This window comes from Mesocricetus auratus, unplaced genomic scaffold (genome assembly GCF_017639785.1).
Source record: "Mesocricetus auratus isolate SY011 unplaced genomic scaffold, BCM_Maur_2.0 Super-Scaffold_100018, whole genome shotgun sequence".
NCBI classification, from domain to species: Eukaryota; Metazoa; Chordata; class Mammalia; order Rodentia; family Cricetidae; genus Mesocricetus; species Mesocricetus auratus.
Genome location: NW_024429199.1, coordinates 47309461 through 47332261, shown reverse-complemented (window position 1 = coordinate 47332261; position 22801 = coordinate 47309461). Strand labels below are relative to the sequence as shown.

General features: G+C 47.5%; 1 protein-coding gene across 7 annotated transcripts in view; it reads left to right on the top strand.

Annotated features, from left to right (window-relative positions):
- CUNH6orf118 (chromosome unknown C6orf118 homolog) overlaps window positions 1-21911 on the top strand; it is a 174639-nt gene extending 152728 nt beyond the window's left edge. For 3 of the 7 annotated variants that reach the window (XR_005869437.1, XR_005869439.1, XR_005869449.1), the window contains one exon: window positions 20393-21911. The gene's annotated coding sequence lies outside the window, so the exon portion shown is untranslated. Of the gene's footprint in view, window positions 1-8315; window positions 12471-20392 lie in introns of those variants that run through there. The other 4 variants (XR_005869442.1, XR_005869443.1, XR_005869444.1 and 1 more) reach the window with 2 other exon arrangements.
- Window positions 21912-22801: the final 890 nt, after the last annotated feature.

The window sequence follows — 22801 nt, the reverse complement described above, 5'->3', positions numbered from 1 at the left end:
TCCTGTGCCTTTTCTCCCCCACCCTGGGATTGGCTAAGGCACAGCCAACCGTGACTGAGTGGGGGGACGCATCCCTTTTCTCTTTCAGTCTGAGGGGACTCGGAGTTCTGAAGGCGCTGTTTAATTTTCATGAAACAGCAGTGGATTGACCTCTGCTTGATTATTTTGCCACGGGGATATGCAAGCCTGACCTCAATGAGGCAATTGATTTTTTTTTTCCACACTTTCTTAGGAAGCCCATTAGGGGAATTTCACTGTAGAGTCAGGCCTGCGTGGAGAGCCGTTGGTCCGTTTCAGGAGAGGTGACATAAACAGGTTTCTTAGCTCCCAGCATCTACACATCACAGGTGGCTGAGGGGCAGGACAGGTCTGGGCTACAACTACTCTCTTCCTGCTCATTAGCACCTTCTCATAGGCAGTAAATCATCCTCCCTCCTTTGCTGTAGACAACATTCTCAGTGGACAAGCATACATAAGGGCGTGGCCATCTGCCCCTCCTCCCAGCTTGGGCATTAAATGACTACAGAGGCACAGGCAGGGTTATGGAGGTCAACTGGCTCCGATTGGACAGCGATGACCTTTGTTCCCATGCCAACGGGAAATGATTTGAACTGGACGGCCACAGCTGACGATGACTTTGTGTAAATATTTTCCAAATAAAGGGCAACCGGGTGCTCTACATTTTAACTTAGATTTTCCTAAAAATAAAAGGTAACTGGTGAGATATTAAAATCAGAAGCCTCTACATTTTGGAGAAAATTCTCTGCTTTTCCTGTTCCTCCAGAGAAGCCAGACTAGCACAGGTGTGAGTTATATTATAAAATTGTGTGGGCCATCTGAAATGTCTAAGACATATCCGCACCTTTCTCCTGCCCCTCCTCCTTGTCCTTTGTTATCTTGGTGTCATCTGCAGCGGAAAGTCACAGGGCAGTGTAGACACAGGGTTGCCTCTTCCATCCGTCAGTGGTGAGCACCGAGACACACTCCCTAACCTCTGGCGGCCCTCATGCCCTCTGTGGACAGACTGGCTTGTGGTTCTGTGCTGGTGGACTCCAGCGCTGTTGGCCTTTAAAATTTAATTATATTTATATATTTGTTTACCTTGGGTGTGGCACACAGGCCTCAGAGGTCAGAGGGTGAGTCGCAGGGGACCGTTCTCTTCTTCCACCGTGTTCATCCCAGGTCCGAAGGGTCAGACTCAGGTTGGCCATCAGTCCTGGTGGCAAGTTCCTTACTTGATGAGCCATCTCGCTAGTTCCACGGTCTTGGAACACCACAGTAAACGCACTGCACTTGTAAGTGGAAGCCGGGGCACGGAATCTCCTTAGAGGATTAGACTATGGTCTATTTCCCCAGGATACACACCTCCCCGTTTATTGGTGCTTCGAAGGGTTTGTACTTATGAGAGGTAAGGGTGCACACTGCGTGTGATTACAGGCTAACATTCTTCACAGAGGCTGGGCCAGATCTCGACATAAACGTGGCAGTAGGTGCCTCTTGTGCTTATGCTCACACGAGGTGTCTTCCTGAAAATGTTTTGGTGGAAACCTTTCCCATTGTTAATCATCATTCACTCGAATCTGCTTGCCTGCTGGTAAAGATGGCACCATTTTCAGAAGGTCCAGAGCTTGGTGCGTGTTGGCTCTTTCTTCGGTAGCTGGTCTCTGTGTGCGCAGTAGCCTGCTTCTGTTGATGACAGCAGGATAAAATAGCCAGCGTCAGAATATCAGAATGGCCAGCATCGTCAGAAAAACTACGCCCCGTCATCCTGTTCATGTTTCATTCTGCAGGGTTAAATGGGTTTTGAGTCCTTTTGCACTCTCTGGAACCCGGAGATTCTTCCTAGCTGTGGGTGTCCTGGTTGGGAAGTATTTCTCTACCCTAAGAAACAATCAGAAATTGACCAGGTTTGTTGTTTTTGTTCATTTAGAATTTCTAAGGAGGAAGCTCTGGTTGGAATTTTCTTAATGCTATTCACTTAGAACTGCTTTTTCAAATACTTGTGTGAGTCTTAAAGGCCTGGAGGCCATAAGTGGGCCTATTCCTAAATTTAAAGTAATGAACCCAGGTCAGTCAGTGTGTCCTAGTGTCTCTGAAAAACATACTAGTGACGAGTGATGTCCTTCCATATATGTTTCTCTTATTGGTTGATGAATAAAACACTGTTTGGTCAATAGAGGCAGGAACATAGGAGGGGCTAGGAGACAAGGAGAATTCTGGGAAAGGTAGACAGAGAGAGACTGTGAGGAGACACCATGTAGAGACTGGAAAGATAAGACATGCCAGGTGTTCTCTGGTAGGATAAGGCCATGTAGAGATGGGCAGTTATGGGTTAATAGTTAAGACAGAGCTAGCCAATAAGAAGCCCTAGAAATCGGCCAACAGTTTTATAACTAATATAGCGCCTGCGTGTTTATTTGGGGTAAAGCGGCTGTGGGACCAGGAGGGACAATAAAAAACTCCAGCAACATACTGGAGTCTTTTCTTGAATTTCTCAGCTTGCTGTAGATACAACACAGGCCTTTGCCACACGCAAGCTTGTTATCACAGCTTCAAAGTCCCAGTCTTGTGCATTCTGCATGGGAATGTGGCTCCTTGTGGGGCTCTGTAGGTCCCTGGCCTGTGACAGTGAGCATCCCCAGTGGACTGTGAATCCTTGTGGGGCTCTGTAAGTCCCTGGCCTGTGACAGTGAGCATCCCCAGTAGACTGTGTCTCCTTGTGTGGTTCTGTAAGTCCCTGGCCTGTGACAGTGAGCATCCCCAGTAGACTGTGTCTCCTTGTGTGGTTCTGTAGGTCCCTGGCATGTGACAGTGAGCATCCCCAGTGGACTGTGAATCCTTGTGTGGTTCTGTAGGTCCCTGGCATGTGACAGTGAGCACCCCCAGTAGACTGTCGCTCCTTGTGTGGTTCTGTAGGTCCCTGGCATGTGACAGTGAGCATCCCCAGTGGACTGTGAATCCTTGTGTGGTTCTGTAGGTCCCTGGCATGTGACAGTGAGCACCCCCAGTAGACTGTCGCTCCTTGTGTGGTTCTGTAGGTCCCTGGCATGTGACAGTGAGCATCCCCAGTAGACTGTCGCTCCTTGTGTGGTTCTGTAGGTCCCTGGCATGTGACAGTGAGCACCCCCAGTAGACTGTCGCTCCTTGTGTGGTTCTGTAGGTCCCTGGCATGTGACAGTGAGCATCCCCAGACTGTGGCTCCTTGTGTGGTTCTGTAGCCCCTAGCCTGTGACAGTGAGTACTCCAGTGGGTGCTTTGGCATTCTACCCTAGTCCATCAAATGCAATATTGAGAAAGGGCAAAGGTCAGCCCAAGTGCTTAGCATTTCCACTGCACAGGGCTGGCATTTTTGTTCATTGTGAAAAATCACCCCAGAAATCATTTTTCCATGACGGTGGATGTTGGGCACCACCACTAGCTGGTCTGCTTACCGTAACAGAGAAACTGTGAGTAACAGACACAAATTCGTGGCCAAGCCCACTGAGAGATAAACGCCTGCACACCCCACGAATGACTTATGTGCTTGAGCCACGTTATTAAGTGCTAACTAATTTGTCCACTAGTTTATAGACCTGCCGGACCTCCCCTCCTCATGCATATTTTATGACCTCGGTGAAGTAATTAAAGTTTACTCCGATAGCTTATGCTCCTGCTGTGCGTGTGGCTAATCTCTTTTGGGGACTCTGTCACTGAAAATGCAAGCTGTACTCAGAGAAGCCCCTGGCTCTCCAGCTGGCTTCCTCCATCCAGCCAAGGGAGAGGGGAAGCAGGTCTGCTGTGGATGAGCTCAGATGAGGCTGAGGCCCATCTGCTTCCCCGGTGCTTCGTCTACACAGCCTATGTAGAAACTCTCCCTGTGTACTGGCCCAAGCCTCGCAAGGCCCAGGCAGGGGCATGGCATTTCAGAGAGGGTTGCTGTTGGTTTTCCATCCCAGCCTGGTCCCACAACCACTTCAGCCTCAAATAAGCACACAAAGACTTGTATTAACTATTAAGTTATTGGTCAATGACAAGGGCTTCTTATCTGACTAGCTCTGTCTTAACTATTAATCCATTTCTACTTATCTTTGTATATCCGTGTGGTCTTATCTTACTAGGGAAGGGTCTGGACCTGTTACTCCTTTGGCGGCTTTCATGGCGACTCTTCTGGCGGGCTGTCTCTGCCTGCCTTTCCCAGAATTCTCCTAGTCCCAGTCCCTCCCACCTTCCTGCCTCATTGGCCAGACAGTGCTTTATTCATCAGCCAACGAGAGAAACATATACACAGAAGGACATCCCCCATCAAGAGAGGGCTCCTGTTACCTGGGTCCTGGAGACGTCAGCAAGGACATTCACGCACATCCTGATCCCCTTGTCAGTCTCACATTCCTGTGTTTGAGTGTGGGAAAGCCCTCAGAGCAGACCACGGCCTCATGCTCTTGGCCAGTTTGTGCTCCTGGAAACTGGACCTGTGGACGGAGCACAGCGTGGTCCTTCCTGGGCACCTCAGGGCAGGAGCTGCTGCTTTGTGTGGTACCTCACCCTGCATCTACTCACAGGAGCCTCTGGCTCCCAGCAGCCCACTGTGCTGCTCCATCATTTGCTGGTAGGATTTTTACCTAAGCCATTTAGCAAACCCACCATTGCCTGCTTGCGTGTGCCTGCCCCTCTCCCTCTCCCTGGACCTTGTACGATGCTGCTGCCACTTTTTCCAGAACAGGGTTCCTTGTCTCACAAACAGGTCTCATGCGTTGTTCTGTACTGCTACTCCTTTAGAAGTTTCTTTCCTTTGCCCCAAGGCATTTCCTTTCTTCTGGGAAATACAGAGAAAGCCACCACTGTCCTGCTATCCATTATGACGCCAGGTCACCACTAAGATATACCTGAGGACAACACACTTGCAGGAGAGCTAGCAGCATGTTATGCTATTGCTGCTTTAGGTTCTAAGTTAAAATGGAGACCGTGTTTGCTTCTCATTGTACAAAAGCTTCATTGAGTAGCATGCTCCCAAAAGCTGGCCTGTGACATTGCTGGCAGCTGCTTCTTCATACACATCTCCTAGAAAAGTTTCCTTTGAAGAAAGAATGTTTGGAGTCCTTTCAACTATTGTCTTTTGTTGTTTTCAGATTATACATAGAGCTTACATGTCAGTAATAAAGACAAATCCAATAGGGCAGGGGTGAATATAGATTTCTCCAAAAAAACAGTCTATGAAAGGTACTCAGTATATGCCCGTCTTTTGGATGTGCGGTAGTTTGAGAATATTTTATAAGCTCATAGGGAGTGGCACTGTTAGGAGGTGTGGCCTTGTTGGAGGACTCTGGATAACACATGCATTTAATCCAGGTCTTGAGACTGGAGGGCACACCTTTGTGTGGGCCACGCCTCTTCTGTTGGAAGTGTGTCACTGTGGGGGCGGGCTGTGAGCTCTCTTTTCTCAAGCTTCACTCGGTGCGGCAGCCAGCCGACTTCCTGTTGCCTCTCAGTCAAGGTGTGGCACTCTCAGCTTCAGCACCACATCTGCCTGCACGCTGCCATGCCCACCACCACGATGGACTGAGCCTCTGAACTGTAACCAAGTCTCCACAATGAATTGCTTTCCTTATAAGAGCTGCTGGGGTCATGGTGTCTCTCCACAGCAATAAAAATCCAAACTAAGACAGCATGCCGATCAAAACTGAAACGAGGAACCACCTGATACCCCTAAAGGATGAATGAGAAAAACAAAACAAAGCAAAAATCCTCATGGCTAGGATGGAGAATAGGATTCCAGGTGTCCCTGAAGGACTTTAGGAAGTAATGTCACTATACAAAACAACTGAGGATTTTTTTTCCCATTGATAGATTACTGTACAACCTAGAATCCTATCCCCGTGGGAATTTACCGATGGGAGAATTGAAAACACATCTGTACACAAAACAATCTGAACAAGAATGAGCCTTACCAATCTCACATGAGAGTCAAAGCTAGAACCATCTTAGATATTTGTCAGTTGAGCAGACCCTACAGAGGCGTACCAAGTCCCTAAATGGAATAGTACTCATCCGTAAAAATGAGAGCAGGTATATGCAGCGACGTGGACAGGACTCAAAGGCTCTGCCTGTGGAACAAGTCAGGAAAATAGCAAACAACGTTAGGTTCTGTGTGTGTGGACGGGGGAGGAATGTTCCCAGATAAAGAATGAGGACGAGAGGCTGGTGCTGGGAACGGACGGCTGGCTGAGAGATTGCTAATAGGTGAAGAACTCGCTTTAGGAAATAATGTTCTAAACAGAGAGAGTTATTAAGCTGTGACATCCTCCCCCAACGTATCCTTTAATAAGTAAGTTTTATGGTGTGTGAGTTATACTGTAATAAAACTGTTATTTTAAAAGGTGAAATTAGGATTCTACCACCAGCATGCAGAAGTGCTTCTGATTTTGCCCTCCCCTGGGTTGAACTGTTTATTGGATAATGCACTGCACAACCCTGTTCCCTGGTAGCCACAGAGCACAGAAGAGGCCGTAGCCCACATCAGAGTGTACATGTTCATCAGCAGCTGCCAGCCACAACCAAGCATGGCGTGTGTGCCCACAGCACCCAGCGCTGTGATTTCCATCCACACGGCACCCGGCGCTGTGATTTCCATCCACACGGCACCCGGCGCTGTGATTTCCATCCACGCGGCACCCGGCGCTGTGGTTTCCATCCACACGGCACCCGGCGCTGTGGTTTCCATCCACACGGCACCCGGCGCTGTGGTTTCCATCCACACGGCACCCGGCGCTGTGATTTCCATCCACACGGCACCCAGCGCTGTGGTTTCCACCCGCTGCGGCTCCGTGAATTAAATCCCACAGAAGGAATAACAAGGTTGATGAGTAGAAGCTGCCGACTTCACAGAGCTGCGCCTGTGCCTCTCCACTGCTGTTTTTTTTTTTTTTTTTTTTTTTTGGTTTTACGAGACAGGGTTTCTCTGTATTGTTTTGGAGGCTGTCGGTCCAGCCTGTCCTCGAACTCACAGAGATCCGCCTGCCTCTGCCTCCCGAGTGCTGGGATTAAAGGCGTGCGCCACCACTGCCCAGCTCTCCACTGCTGTTTTAGGTATATTTAGCTGACATGGCTCCTGCTTGCAAGCTCCCTCAGCTTGCCCTTGACAAGGTAATATTAAACGGAGGGAACGTTTCTGGGAGTGAGAATCCATGTCTGCACTTCTTGGGGGGAGCGAAAGGCGCGGCCGCTTCAGTGCCGCTTGTGAGACATTGTGGGCAGAGCGGCGTTGTGGTGAGCTCCCAGTTCAGTTTCAGACACAGTGACCCTTGTTGTGTCCTGTGGTCTGCCAGCAGAATGATGTGTGCATAATGGGAGAGGGGGAGAACAACGCTATGGATAAAGACTGAACTGCTTGCCTGGCGCTCGGATCCCCCGGCTTTCAGAGCAACAGTGAGATTCCTGGTGTGAGCTTATGACCCCACACCAGCCAGCTTGGACTCTCACAGATCAGGGTGTGTAAGAGACCTTGTCTCAAGCAAAGAGTAGAAAGTTTCTTAGGACAACACTGAGGTTGTTGTTTGGTGGGCTACACACACACACACACACACACACACACACACACAGTGTGCAGGTGAAACACCCCCAGAATGGGAAGACCCTCACTCAAGTCTCGGGATAAGCTGACACCCCAATAATTCAAGAGAGACCATTCTTGATGCAAGCACACGAGGTTTAGTGGGGAACCAGTGCACTGGGGCCGAGCTCATGACCCTCGCAGGGGCAGAGGAGATCGACTCCTAGTAACTGCAGTCAGGGGTTTTTAAAAAGGAAAAACCAAATCCGGGAGTTAGGCAAATGTCATAAAGGATGAGAAGTTAAATGATAGCTCATGTCTTAACGGGAAGGTTATAGGTTATCTCAAGCAAGCATTCTTTGGGCATTGTACACTTAAACATTGAGCAGGAATGTGGTGAGCTAGTTCCTGGATCAGGGAGGGTTATCTTTTAAGTTTATCTTGAGGTCTCCAGTTTCTCAGGAGAGGGCAGAAGGACAAGTCACTCTGTGATGGGCTAGTGGCTAGGGGTCTAAAAATGTTGAGTTGGGATCTCTCATAGGCAGGCACCCCACGTGACCATGGCCCCCTCTGTACATGTGTATATGCAGAAGGCTGTGAAGAAAGAATCCGAAGTCTATTAGAATTTCCGAAGCCGGTCCCCTGTCGGACAGGGGTAGGGCCATTTGTTTCATCCTGAAGACCACCAGATGCCCTTGCAGCTCGGGGGTGGGGGGTTGGGGGGGTGGGGGAAGGGGTGTAGAATGAGAGTTGGGTCCTGTACACAGTTCTGCACATCTTTATTCAACAGCGACTACGTGCTTGGATGTGGAGTATGGTGTCAGCTGCCCCTGGTGCCTGTTCCCCAGAGGCTCAGAGCAGCGGGAACACAGGTCAACCCTGTCAAGAAGACAACCTGTGGTGAATACCAGGACCAGGACCAGGAAGCATCCGAGGAGCCAGGCACATTAAAGCTGTAAACAATTAGCCCTCGATAGGTTTGTGTCGGGAGATCCCTTGCAAGGAGGAGTGACACTGGACGGTTCACAAATGAGCAGACTGGGAGGAACATGCTCATTACAGAGTAGCTGGGGGCAAAGACAGGCAGGTGCCAGGTGCTTGTGAGGGCCTGGGGGACATGCCAGGGGTATCGCTGAGCCATCAAAAGCTCTGTTACTGACATTCGCTAACTTACTGTGAAGGAATTACTATCCGTGTTGTTTTTTTTTTTTCCAATTGTGTAAAACTGCAATTTCACACAAGCAAAGGAAAGGGCCCTGTATGTTAACCGCACAGTCCCAGACACCATCAGCTTACTCTCCATCTGTCTACATAGAAAGGTACAGCCCCTCACACATACATTTTTCTCTGTCTTGAACACTTTTTTTTTTTTGTGGAAAGGAAGGCAAGGTATCAGTCAGTTTTATTCAAAAGTACTTTGATGTGAACCTCCACAAGAAACAAACTCTGGAAGGACACAATGATCTCATCATCTCCTCAGAATCAATGGAAATAATGGAAACTTCCGCAGCTCTGCCAGAGTCATCCTGGACACCGACATCAACGGGCATGGCTCGTTCTGATTCCCCTTTGGGATTTTGCATTGTGTTGGGAAGGATGCTTTAGCAGACAGGATTTCATGCCTAAAGGCAATCACTTACCAACTGTGTATCCCGACTTAGCCACTGTTGTTTGGGGAGTTGTCTCATCAGAGGACCATGTTAGAGCCTGGTTCCTACCTCCTTTGGGAGGTGGTTATCAAGTCAGTGGGGTATGCATTTGTGTGACTTTATCCTTCCACTTTGTTTCTCTGTGTTTGCCTGTGTGTTTGTCAGATTGATGCAAGGGCAGGGGGTCATTCAGGAAGAGGCAACCTCAGTTGAGAAAATGCTTCCATCAAATTAGCCTGTAGGGTTTTTTTCTGTTTTGTTTAGTTTTGGTTAATTGCTGATGTGGGAGGGCCCAGATCAGTGTGGGCGGTGCCAACCCTGGTTAGGTGGTCCTGGGTTGCATAAGAAAGCGGGCTTAGCAAGCTGTGGGATGCAAGCTGGTGAGCATGGCTGCTTCAGTTCCTGCCTCCAGGGTCCTCCCCTGACTGCTCTGGACGGGGCTGTGAGCTGTGCGATGAAATAAGCCCTTTCACCTCAAGTGGCTGTGCGCGTGGTGTTTATCATTAAGACACCTTCTTTGCTCTCTGTTCATTGGTCCATGAGATGGAAGAAAGGCTGACTCTGCCAGGTCTCTTCCTACCATGATGACCGGCTCCCTGGAAACGCAAGATAGAGGCTACGTCATCATGGACCGGAACTGTCCAAACCACGAACCAAGATGGTCCTTCCCTCGTCATGAGTTAACTGTTTAATGTATTGTTTCGGTGACGGGAGGCACATTGTCACACTCACCACTCTACATTGAAGGCCCACAGTGTTTTTCTTCCAATCTACAAAGCTGAGTATAGCACTTGTCTAAGGGATTCTGATGGGCCCCCTCCGTGCACCTTAGGGCACACTTGGTCCATGAGAGAGTATGGTAACCATTATCTCCCCATGTTCTACCCCAGCTCATTCCTGTTTGCAAACATCGTAGGCAGGTGAGGTTAACACAGACCTGCTTCATTTCTGATGTACACTGGTCTGGGATGGGGGTGTCCTTACAGCCGGGGTTACATGTGTCGTTCTCCATAGCCATAAAACACACATGTGGACCTACCCCTGTGTGGCAGGGGAATGGCTTCTGAAATGTAGTATCTACACTAAATTCTAGGGAACTTTGGAATCTTTGTTTACTGTCTTGTTATGAGTGTGTGCATCTGTTTTTGCACATACACACACATGCAGGAGGCTATCCAGTCCTCTTTCTAAGAACGAGTCATGAAGGAATCCTTATTTTGATTACTGTTCCTCATGGGCAAATACTGTTTCAAGTCTTAGAATTATTTCCAAAGCCTGTCCATGGGTACATATCCCAGACTTGACCTCCATTCTACTGAGAGAAAACTACCCAAACTCTTTCCGAGAGACTTTTTTGTATCCCCTTACCCCTTTTGCTTTGAGAGGACCATGTGCCGTTCTCGGTGCGAGAACTCTCATCGCCAGCTTCCCTTCCCATCACCACAGTGTTTAGTGATGTTAGCTTTTAGGGAGCGAACCATACTCCCCTCCTTGGCTCTGTTGCATCTGTGAAGATGTTCAGTAATGGTAGTGTGCTTTCTCTCTGCAGTTCATACTTGCTTAAAAAGGAACTGTCCTAGTCTACTTTCTGTTGCTGTAATAAAACCCTGACCGAAAACGGAAAGAATTTCTTTAGCTAATATTGAGGGAAGTTGGGGTAGACACTCAAAGCAGAGGCTAGGCCGTGTGGGAGCATGGCTTACTGGTTTGTGATCTTAAGGCTCCACTTGATTTCTGATGCAGCCTAGGACCATCTGCCTAGGGATGGTGCTGCCCACAGTGGGCTGGACCCTCCCACATTAATTAGCAATGTAAAACAAGCAACAACGAAACAAACCTAGAAATCTAGTGCAGTGGAAACTCCCAGGAATCTACAAGGATGACCCTAGCGAAGACTCCTAGTAATGGGGTAATACAGAGCCTGGGACAGCCATCTTCTGTAGCCAGGCATGGTTTCCAGTGGAGGGACTGGGACAGAAACCCAGCTACAAAACTTTCAGCCTACAATTTTTCCTGCCTGCCGGATGCCCTGGGATAAAAGCAGTGCGGGACTCTGGGCCCAGTCTCCAGCACTGCATAAGCTGTGTATGGTGAAACATGCCTGGGATCCCAGCTTTCGGGAAGTGGAGGCAAGGGGGTTAGAAATTAAATGTCATGCTCGGTTGCATAATGAGTATGAGGCTATCCTGGGATGCATGAGACCATTTCTTGAAATACAGGGACAGCCTTCACCCCTGACCTAAAGTGAACTCTATCCCCAAGATCCAAAGAATACTTTCTTTTTTTTTTTGGTTTTACAAGACAGGGTTTCTCCGTGTTGTTTTGGAGGCTGTCGGTCTAGCCTGGTCTCGAACTCACAGAGATCTGCCTGCCTCTGCCTCCCGAGTGCTGGGATTAAAGGCATGCGCCACCAATGCCCGGCTACAATACTTTTAATATTTGTAATGATATTATATCTCAGGTTTTCAATCTTTTAAAGCATTTGAAAAACTTTAATTACGTGAATGTGTTTGTGTCAGTGTGTGGGACTGTGCATGTGTGGTGAGTGTGGGTGCCCAGAGATCTGGGAGGGCTGGAGTTATGGGCAGATGGGCTTCACCCAACATATATTCTGGCCAACTAGCTTGGGTTCTCTGTAAGAGCAGAGTGTGCCATTGACCACCGACCCATGGCTGCAGGCCCACATTACCAGTGGTTGTTTATAACTGTAATTGTCCATAAAAGACTGGAAAAGACAGAAACGTTCTAAGATCTTGAGTGTGTCCTCCCTGCTCCTGGGGCCTGCAGGCTAATCCTTGGGCAGTGTCTCACACCTTTACACTTGGATCAAAGAGCCAATGCCAAGAGAGACCCAGAGGCAGGATGGCCTCGTGTGGGATATGCTACTGAAAAGCTGTCTCTTCCAGTCTCACTGAACAAAATATGGGGTCATGGGAAACGATTTCTTTCGATTACCCTGGCTTCACATTTTATGTTTCCTGGCATGCCACTAGGACTACACAGGAAAATAAATAGCCACTTGTCTATATTTTGAAGTTTACTATTGCTCCCATCTCAGGACCATGCAAACACAGTGTTGCCGGAAGGTGTACATTAGGGGTGGAAATACCTACTGGAGAAGAAGCAGGGGCACCATGCAAGCCAGTGGTGACTCCAGCGCCCTCTCTCTGGCGGCATCTGCTCCATCCTGTAGCTCCCTCCAATTCGGCGATTTTGCTAGTAATTTGTACTGTTTTGTTGAAGCATTTACCAACTAATATTGTAGTTGTTCACCAATAAATGCCATTTTTTATTTATTTTGTTTTTTCCTTTATTTATCTTTTTATACATGTTACTCTCAGTTCCCTCTCCCTCCCCTCCTCCCCCGGCCCTCCACCCCACTCTTTCCCTCCTTTGATCCCCAGAGAGGGTAAGGGCTTCCGTAAGGGATTTTCAGAGTCTGTCATATCATCCAGGGCAGGGCCTAGATCCTCCCCCATGTGTCCAGGCTGAGAGAGCATCCCTCCATGTGGAATGGGCTCCCAGAGTCGTATGCCAGGAATAAATACTGCTCTACTTTCCAAGGTCCCACAGATTGCCAAGGCCTCTTCTCTGACACCCAGGATGGGGGGTGGGAGTCTGAATCAGTCCCATGCTGGCCTCTCAGTCATCCGTCTGGGGTCCATGGGTTCCCTCTTGTTTAAGTCAGCTGCCTCTGTGGGTTTCACCAACTGGGTCTTGATTCCTTTACTCATCACTCCTCTTTGCATGGTTCCAAGGGTTCAATTCTGGTTTTAGCTGTGGGTGTCTGCCTCTGCTTCCATCAGCCACTGGATATAAGGTAGTCATCAATCTCATTCTCAGGAGAGGGCATTTAAGGTAGCCTTAATGACAGTTGGTGTCATTCTTGTAGATATGTGAAGATCTCACTGGTGCCAGATCTCTCCTCCAACTTATAATGGCTCCCTCTATTATGGTATCTCTTATCCTTCTCTCCTCTATTCTTACCCTGGCTCAACCTTCCTGCCCCCCCCATATCCTCCCCTCCTCTCTTCTTTTCCCCCCTCTCTCCCATCTCCTTCTGCCCTCCACTCCCCCCTCCCGCTCCCCCCTCCTGCTCCCAATCCAATTATGAGATCTCGTCCCATAACCCTTCTCCGGGTTATCATGCATATCTCTCTTAGGGTCCTTCCCTGCTTCCCAGACTCTCTGGTGGCCATTTTTAATAAGACTAAAAGTTTTGTGAGATACACTTTTGAACCAAAGGGTTCTGTTCCACTAGGCTGATAGCGGGTTCTCACTCTCAATAGTAAGAAAGCCATGCAGAGGTTCTTAGAGGCAAGAGATAGGAGCAAGGCTTCCCCTCTCAGCTCCAGCAATTCTCACCCAGAAAGCCCCGCCCCGCCCAGCCCCACCCAGCCCCGCCCAACCCTGCCCAACCCCACCCAGCCTGGTGTGGGGGGTGCAATTGGCTGGAGTGGGTGTCAGTTAAACATACAGCCCGGCCCAGCCCAGCACAGGGCAGGTAAACAGCCCAGGGTCCACAGAGAACAGCTGCATATCTCATCAAGCCCCAGGGAAGGTGGCTGACACCTGGCTCCTCCTCCTCTTTTGCTGTCATTTTGTAACTGGAAATTGATTTTTTTCCAGGAGGTAGCTGAAGTGACAAGGCGTTATCTCTTCGATCCCAACGATCTCCTCCTTTTCATCCTTTCAGATAATCTCCACCAACATTGTGTGTCCTTCCAAAGGATGTTCAAAGCCGGAGATAGTCCCGATAATCAAGGCAATTTGTCGTTGGATTATCATATGCTTAGCAGAGTATAGTGGTTCAAAACGGCTTCCCTTTGATTGTGTGAGACAGCTTGATGACTTCATTTCATTTATTCCTCTGAGAGCCCCAGTACTCGGGCTGCTAAAGGATTTGGGAAACTCCATACCATCTTATCAGCCCCAGCATCACCAAAGCTGTTGGAAACATCAGGAAATAGATTATCTTCCACCGATATTATACTTTTGTATATCGCAGGATAACACAGAGTATGACACAGAAAATTATGTCGTCTAAATTCCCATGTCCACGTGATGTAGTTTTAATCTAACAAATTTTGGGAAAGGACTGTCCAGTCGAGCCCATGGTATGTGCTGGCTATTTGGCACCTAAGAGCAAGGTGCATTATATGTTTATTTTTCGTGTATGGTTGTTTTGTCTGCTTGTATATATTTTCACCCACAGAGGCGGGAAGAGGGGGTTGGACCCCTGGAATTAGAGTTTCAGATTGTTGTGAGCTGCCCTGTGGGTGCTGGGAATTGAACCCTGATCCTCTGGCAGAGCAGCCAGGGCTCTTAACTTCAGAGCCAACTCTCCAGCCCCCAAAGGAGCTTGCTTTCCTGTGTCGTTCCTATAAGCACGTGACTTCCGAGCAGCATGTACGGCAATTTGCACCGACTCTTCACCTCATCTTAAAGCTATGAAAATAATGACCATCCCCTCTGGATATAATCACTCTAGTGACAGGCCTTCTGTCCCTTGTAATCTCAGGTCTCATAGGTGACAAAAGTCAGACATGGTTACATTTTGTTAATGGCGTTTATGATGGCTTTTGTTTCTGAAAAGACAGCAATCGCAGTTCTACACAGATGATGGCTCTGTTAAGGGTTACTGTTTTTGATCACTTTGATAAACTAATCTCTAGATCAAATATAAACCGGCTTTTGCTTTTAATACCTTGGTTACATCTCTCATCCTATAAAGCTTGTGGTGTAAGGTCCGAGTCTCTTTCTTTTGTTTTGTGTTTGGCTGGCAGTCCGTTTCTCCTTCACTTTTCCCATTTCACCGGACTTGGAATTGTCAGTTTATAAACAACACTTTGCCCTTTGTTTCATTCAGGCCTCGTGAGGCTGCTGAGAAACCCAGTCCCGTATGTGTCTGGTGCCTCCGTGGGTGTGTCATTTTATTCCTTTGTGGGTGTGGTGTTTTATTCCTTTGTGGGTGTGGTGTTTTATTCCTCTGGATGACTGCAGAATTTACTCTTTATGCCATTTCTGTGGTTTCAACATGAAACCGCCGGTGTATGTTCTGAGTCCTTGTTCTGTTTGAAGTCTACGGGCTTCTTGAGTCTGTCACAGGGTGCCGGTAGTGATTTGAATGAGATGTGTTCCCCACAGACTTAGTTATGTGAACATCTGGTGCCCAGTTGGTGGCGCTGTTAGGAGAGATGGGTTTAGGAGGTGGGGCTTGCTGGAAAAGACACCGGTGAGGGTGAGCTTCGAGAGTTCCCTGCGCTACCCTGCTTCTCGTTCTTTCTCCGCTTTATGCTCGCTGTTGACAAGCTTGGTTTCCCAGCTGCCTGCTGCTGATGCTCAGCCTGCAGCTTGCTGCCAGGCCATTCCCCGTCTGTGATGGGGACACTATCTCTCTGGAGTCTCAAGACAAAGGAGACTTCCTTCCATACTTGTTCTTGGCCGTGGTGTTTTATCACCGTGGCAGAGACGTCACTAGTACAGTATCGCCCACTTTACCAAACCCATGGCTGCTATCAGTTCGATTTTCTCTCTGCCTTTCTTTCTGTAGCACTCTTGTAAAATGTATTATCCCCATGTAATTGGCCCACAGTGTTTGCATATTCTGATCCAAGTTTTTTTTACTCTTTCTCCTCTTTGCAGCTTGATTTTTAGAGGTTTCCCTTGCCTTATCTTCACCAGCCATTTTCATGTCTGTGTGTTTTCATATCTAGTATTTCCTCTTGGTTCCTTCTTAGGGTTTCTTTTTCTCAAGAACTTAAATTGTGTGTGTGTGTGTGTGTGTGTGTGTGTGTGTATGTGTGTACGTGTGTACATGGGTGTGTGCATATACGATCCTATAGGCTTTCTGAGTGTTTTACTTGTCCATGGGAAACTTGAATAAGACAGTAAGTAGGACAGAAGTGTTTTTTATTATCTGTCAGAATTCTTACATTGTTAATTCAAAATAGTGCTACAGCTATTTTAAAAACTATATTCAAATTACTTGCTTGTGTTCATGTATGTGAGTATGCTTATGGAGGTAAGGGGACAGTTCACTCAAGTTGGTTCTCTCCTTTAACCATGTGGGTCCCAGGGACCAAATCCATGTATGTCATCAGTCTTGGTGGCAATCACCATTACCTACTGAGCCACCATACTGGCTCCTTCCTCAGAGTCTGTCTGTCTGTCTGTCTGTCTGTCTGTCTGTCTGTCTCTCTCTCTCTCTCTGCCTATGTTACTGCTATTTCCACATATGCTATTTTCTATAAATATTTATAGAATATCAAATTTCTTCGGGGGAATATCTGGCCTGACAGTTTATAAAAATCTCTGTTGCTTGTGAGCCTGGCTGTGGTTCTTGATTTGTCTCTTCAAAATACTTCGGTATTGATCTGTGATTTTTACATAGAAAGCCAAGCAGGATGCTTTGCTTAAAAAGAGGTCTAAAGAGACGCCTTTCATTGGGAAGATTGTTGTCATGGTTAGTTTCCCTCAACTTGATACAAGCTGAGGCCATGGGGAAGAGGGGAGGTCAATTGGCCTGTGGGCAAGCCCGTGGGGGAGTTTTGTTGATGAATGATTGTCGTGGGGGGGCAGCTCACTGTGGGTAGTGCCACCCTGGAAAGCTGGTTCTGGGTGTTATGATGAGTCAGGCTGAGCAAAGCCATGGGAAGGGCAAGCTAGTAAGCAGGGCTCTGTGGTCTGTGCTTGAGTTTACCATCTCCAGGTTCCTGCCTTGAGTCCCTGCCTCCATTCCCCTCAATGACGGACTGTCGTCCGGTAATGTAAGACGGGAATCTTTCTTCTCTTAAGTTGGTTTTGACCAGCGTTTTCCCATGGAAATCAGAGTAGAATGGTCATGTTTGCCTGGCTAGGAGTGAGGCTGAGTCTGCTGTCTGCCGTGGCTGTGGTGTCAGAGGTGGCACTTCCTCCATTGGCTGTCTTTTCCTGTCCCTGCAGAGTCCTGTAGAGACAGAGTGCAGCGGCTGCCTAGCTCTTGTCTCCAGACACTGTTCCGGGGCTCTGCTGGCCTGGAGGTGGGACTAGGAAGAGGAGAGTGGTGGATGTTAAGACTGTATCTCCACCTTTTTGTCGACTACATATATTTCCACTTGTATACATTGCGTGAGGTGATTCGAGCAGGTAGCAGATTAGCGGACTCCTCTCTCTTGGCTGGCCCCCTGTCCAGTGAGTTGACTGTGAGGGTCCAGCAAGCCTCAGCAGGTTAGACTTGGAGGCACACCCTGGGGGAAGCACTGAGCAGTCCTGAATTCTTTCTGAAGGGCACTAGGGATTTTTTTCTCATCCCCCCCCAGAAAACTTATGTGGCTCATGGAGACAAACTCAGTACAAAACGGGGGTCCACAAACTTGACGTCTCTCAGCATCCTCCCAGGTGAGCCTCGGGTTGAAAACGCTCTCACATCAGACCTCCAGCTGCTTTCAGCAGTAGACATATGCTTCTGATAAATCCAAATTCTCCAAATTTAACATCTCCCCCATTTTCCGTGCTATTGTTTGTTTTGCCTTCTCAGTTCTATTACAGAGCTAAGGAAAATGATTCTCAGCTGGTTCAGACATGTTTTTATTATTATTATTGTCGTGGAAATGGAGATTTCTTTCTCTGTGTGGTGTTGGACCACAGTGCAGGGAAGTTTGACAGGAACCGCTTAAGGACCACTGTTGTGTGACATTGTTCCTGGGGAGATATGAACAGATGTCTGCTCACGGTACTAACTGATGACAGACCAAGTGATGATACCATCTAGGCCCAGCTTGGTAACTGATGAGGAATTAGGGTGACTTATAGGAACATGGATGAGGGCCTACTTACAGGGTCCTAGATGACTTAACGACAATGACGTCACTGCAATCCCATCTAAGCCTAGGAAATCTGGAACCCTGCAACTCTCAGCAGGATATGCCAAGCAGCTGAGCAGCACTGAGAGTCTGCATGGCAGTCTTTGCTGCTTTAAGAACCTTGGAGGGTAGGGGCCCTGTGAATCTGCAGTTTGAGGGAGTTCCTGAGACGTGTGAGCTGTTTACTTCCCGAGTCCTCAGCAACCTACCCTTAGGACTTTCTTAGTTTTAAAGTGCTTCCCCACCAGGATGGGATGTTTGGTCTTGTAAGTCACTGGTACTCAACAGATTCAGACGATTGTTTTCTTTTCATCTCACGCTTGTGGCTGCTGCCACGTGATAACCGCACATGGAGGAGCTCACAGCGTAGAACCAATGCCATGTCTCGTGTTATCCACAGTTTGTGGGCAACTTGAGTTGAACATCATGAAAATATTACTATGCCTAAAATCCCAAATGGAATTATATCATATAGATACATCTTTTATAAGCGAGGGTATACTTACATGTTTAGATTCACTGATACTTCACATATATATTAATTCTATTTTTCTGTAGCTATTTATGTATTCATTTCATATATCAACATTTGTAGGAGGAAAGTGAATTATAAGAGCTGTAGATCAATACAGATTTTACATATGCTAAGTTTAACATACAAGCCTGAAGTCTTGTTCCTTTTTCAACCTGACATTTTTATTAGTGTTTCTTAGAGGTGGCCTAATTTGTTGCTAAACACAGTTGAGATCCAAACACACAACGGAGCGAGATTTGTGTCTAACACCGCAAACCAAGCATTTTTTTTGAGCCTCCATCCCTCATTTTTCCAGCAGGGACACAGTCTGTGATGTATGCCATATACTCTGTGCACACAGGGCAGAGTTTGGTGTGTTCCAGGCACTGTTGAATGTGGAGTGTACAGGGCAGATTTTGGTGTCCTATGTGATGTCCTACCACCTTTATTTCTTTACTGTATTTATGTCATAGGTGATCCCACTTTCAGAACATTAGAAAAATCAATAGAACACACACTCCAAGACTGCCAAGAGCTTCTGGTTTCTGCTATACCCTGGTAACTTCCTAGCCACCTTCTAAGGCCTGCAGTTATATCATTGTTGTTCCTTTCCATCTGGGAGAAGAGAGAAAGCCACCTTAATAGCTTATCTGTCCTCATAAATTATTCTTCTTCTAAATCAAGTCTCCAAAGATTAAAAGACGTAATGAACATTAATATCAGTTCAGCAAGCTAGTGTTTTACATTCTGGGGAAGGTCAAATTATTTATTTTTTTATGGCTGTGTTGTTTGGTTTTTGAAACAGGGCCTCAGATCATAAGCCAGACTATCGTGGAACTCACAGGTAGTCCAGGCTGGCCTTAACTGTGAACCATCCCACCCTCCTGCCTTAATTTTCTGAGTGCTGGAATTTTAGGCTTGTATCATCATGCTTACATCATACATGCACACACACACACGTATGAAGGCTGATGCCAACAGTCTGCTGTTGAGAATGGAGCCTGGAAAAATGTGAGTGTGAACCAATGTTGGTATTTATTATTGATAATAGAAAAAAATAGTAAAGGTCCTTGGGTAAAAATATTAGGTAATATCTAAACACAGACAGGCATATGTGTGTGTGTTACACGCGAGTGCGTACACACACACATCCCTCTATCAAGAGAAATGGGAGTCATCTAAAGGTAAGATGCTCATGCATCAACATTTCCCACACATGCGTGTTACACGGTCAACAAGTTCATGTGGAAAAATAACATTAAGAAAATATTGATACTGCTCTGGGCAGACTTCAGCTAGAGTCCCCTTAGTCTTCACACAGTTCTCTAACTCTATATTTTATGATTCTGATACAAATAAATGTGAAATCATCAGGGGTCGAGGGGTGGTCTCTCGGTTTGAACGCAGCATTTTAGAGAGGTCATCTGTGCTTAGTAATTCTGTTCAGAAGCAAAGCGGGGAGGAGGACTGTCCCTGCTGTCCCCCAGCACGGGCAGCCTGCTGTGCGCCAGCAGGTGGCGCGTTTCTAGTGCTATTACCTTAGCGCTTGCTTTTGTCCCCCTGAGACCACACAGCTGGCAGAGCAGCCCACAGGCAGTGGGCACAGCGTACTCAGACCTCCTGGGTTCTCTGCCCAGGCCCCCTCCCCCATTTTGCTCTCTAGGTCCCTGCAGTCGCCTTAGAGTATTCCTGGTGGCTATCCTTCCCCGTGATCCTCTGCAGCCCGGTTGGTTTCCCCTCCACCTCTTTGACAACAGGAAGAGGGCGCCCAGCACCTGCTCCTGCTGCCTCCTGGAGCCTGAGCATGCAGGGAAGGGGTCCATCTGCTTAGATATGTCGTTATTTTCCATTTTTCTCCTAGGAAGGGGGCTCAGAATATGGCAGAAGTACCTCGCAGTCTCCAGGCTTGTGGCTGGAAAGTCACCATCTAATAAATCACAAGGTTAACAGGCATCAAGATCAAGCAAAGTAGGGAGCGCCCTCGACATCACAGGCGACGCATGGTAAATAGGGGAACATTGCTGTTCTGACCTGTGGGATTCATGAACTCTTTCTTTCTCCTGCTCTGCTCCACCCAGAGCGCGGAAACAACAGACTCCTCTGCACCTATTGGACGGTATCTCTGTACCTGCTCACCACAGTCTCTTTCACCCTGGAGGCCTGGGAATCATAGCTCCCCTGTGGTTGCTCCCTGCCTGGCTTCCGGAGCCTCCAGAAAGCTGCAGGTCTCTCATAGGAAAGCCGCTGTGAGCCAGCGGCATCAGCCAGATGCTTCCAGGAGGATCCAGGGCATGTCTGCGGGTTTCCGGACAGCGCCACGCATCAATCCCTGCTTCTGTGCGGCTCTGTTTTGCGAATTTGCTTTCTGGGCTTGTCTTGGCTCACAACCCAAAATTAGCTTAACGCACTACGGAAATTCCAGCTCGACCTAGAGGCAGCGGTAGCAAGGGAGAAATGGAACTGGGAGGCAGTCTGAGGGGGAAATAAAAAGACAAAAGAAACATTGTGTCAAATTTATTTTATGCACCCTTGGGAGTGCTAGCTGAGCAGCCAGGCAATGGGTGGCTCTGCGTGCCAAGCAGCTTGGCGGTGCATGAATATGCTTACAGGGAGAGTGAATGGGGCTGTCTTGGATTTCAGCTAAAATAAATCGTATTTGTGTAAAACTGCAAAGGACGCTCTGATTGCTCATGCGAGGGCAAAGAAGACAAGGGGCGAAGTAGCAGTGTCCAGTAGTTACCTCAAATTTACCAGTGATTGGCTCTGCTCACCGGTCCCTAGCTCATGCACATATCATTTAAATTTATCCATCAATTCAAACAGCGCACTAGGTCCCTTCCGCCTTCCAGAGCTCTCCATGTTTCCCTGTGCGCCTGCCAGCCTGTAGAATGCCTGCAGCTAAGATGAATCAGAAAACAAAGAGAGGGCTAACTGACAGGTCTGTGGAAGCCCAAGGTGAGCTGTGACCTAAAATGAGACCAGATCTTAGGAGATACAGATCATGCCTGCTGTGCGTGCTGGAGACCTGTCTGGGCCAGCAGATGGCAGCAGAGCCCTGGGCTCCCACCTCCGTGGACCTCGGTTCCCTTATCAGAATGGTCCTCCGTGTTCTCTGTGGCCCTGACCCTGGAGTGGCATCGTTTCATCTGTAAACATGCATGGCTACGGACTCCTTCTTACCACGTATCTATGGCATCAATTCTAGAGGGCACCATTCACTGGAAGGATAGCTGGCTTGCCACAATAAGAGAAATGGAGCTCTTATTTAGGACGGGAGAGGGCAATCACACAGAAAAAAAATGGGTGTTTTGTGTTTCTTCCCTTCCTTTGAGCTTTTCAGTCTGTTTCACCCCCATAATAAAAATGGAAATGTTTTGGTTAGAAGTGTTTGCAAATGGTTCCTAGCGCGAGGTAGCGCAAGCTCTTAATCTCATCATTTGGGAGGCAGACACAAGAGGATCTCCCTGAGTTCAAAGCCATCCTGGTCAACATAGTGAGTTCCAGGTCAGCCAGAGCTACAAAAAATGAGCCCCTGCCTATAAGCAACGACAAACAAGCATTTCTTGCTTAGTTAGCCACCCGCTTTCCCCATATTTAATAAAATTATACTCTTGAAATGTTTTGCATACCCTCTCAACATAATATAATTAGAGAGAGTAGTGCCCAGAACCAAATTTTCCGTTGTCCTTAAACCATAGCCATGATTCCCCAGGTCTTCCCAGCTGTATTTTAATGACTTAAAGATTTTTCAAAGTAGAGGAGTTTGGGAAATGACAGGCTGTAACAAGCTGATGGCTGTTGGCCTTGCACAGGTTTAATTAAATTAGGGTTAAACTGATTAGATGGAGGGGGGGCAGGTGGGTAGGATTTTTCCTCTCAGCATTCTGGAAGCATAAATGAAGGTTTGACTTGTCAGAAAGAGTGTCATAACCTCCCGAGACTCTAGATGGTGCTGCAGAGTCACCATGCAATTTTTAAGGCTCTTTGATCCTACATTATTATATGTTTTTTTTTCCGGTTTGTGGAGAGCTTGCATCAGAAAATATACCAAAAAGAGCAGATATTTTTAAAAATGCAGCATTGTCAATGAAATCATGGAAATTGACGTCTGAGAAAGATGAGATAGGCACACTTACGCGCGTTTAAATTTAGATTCCATATTTAGATTAATTTTCAACCGAGTATAACAGTCTAAAGTGTCCTGGAAATACTTAATGGCCTTTTGCTGCAGCATTAATGAATTGCATGAAATTGAAATGAGATTTGCTTG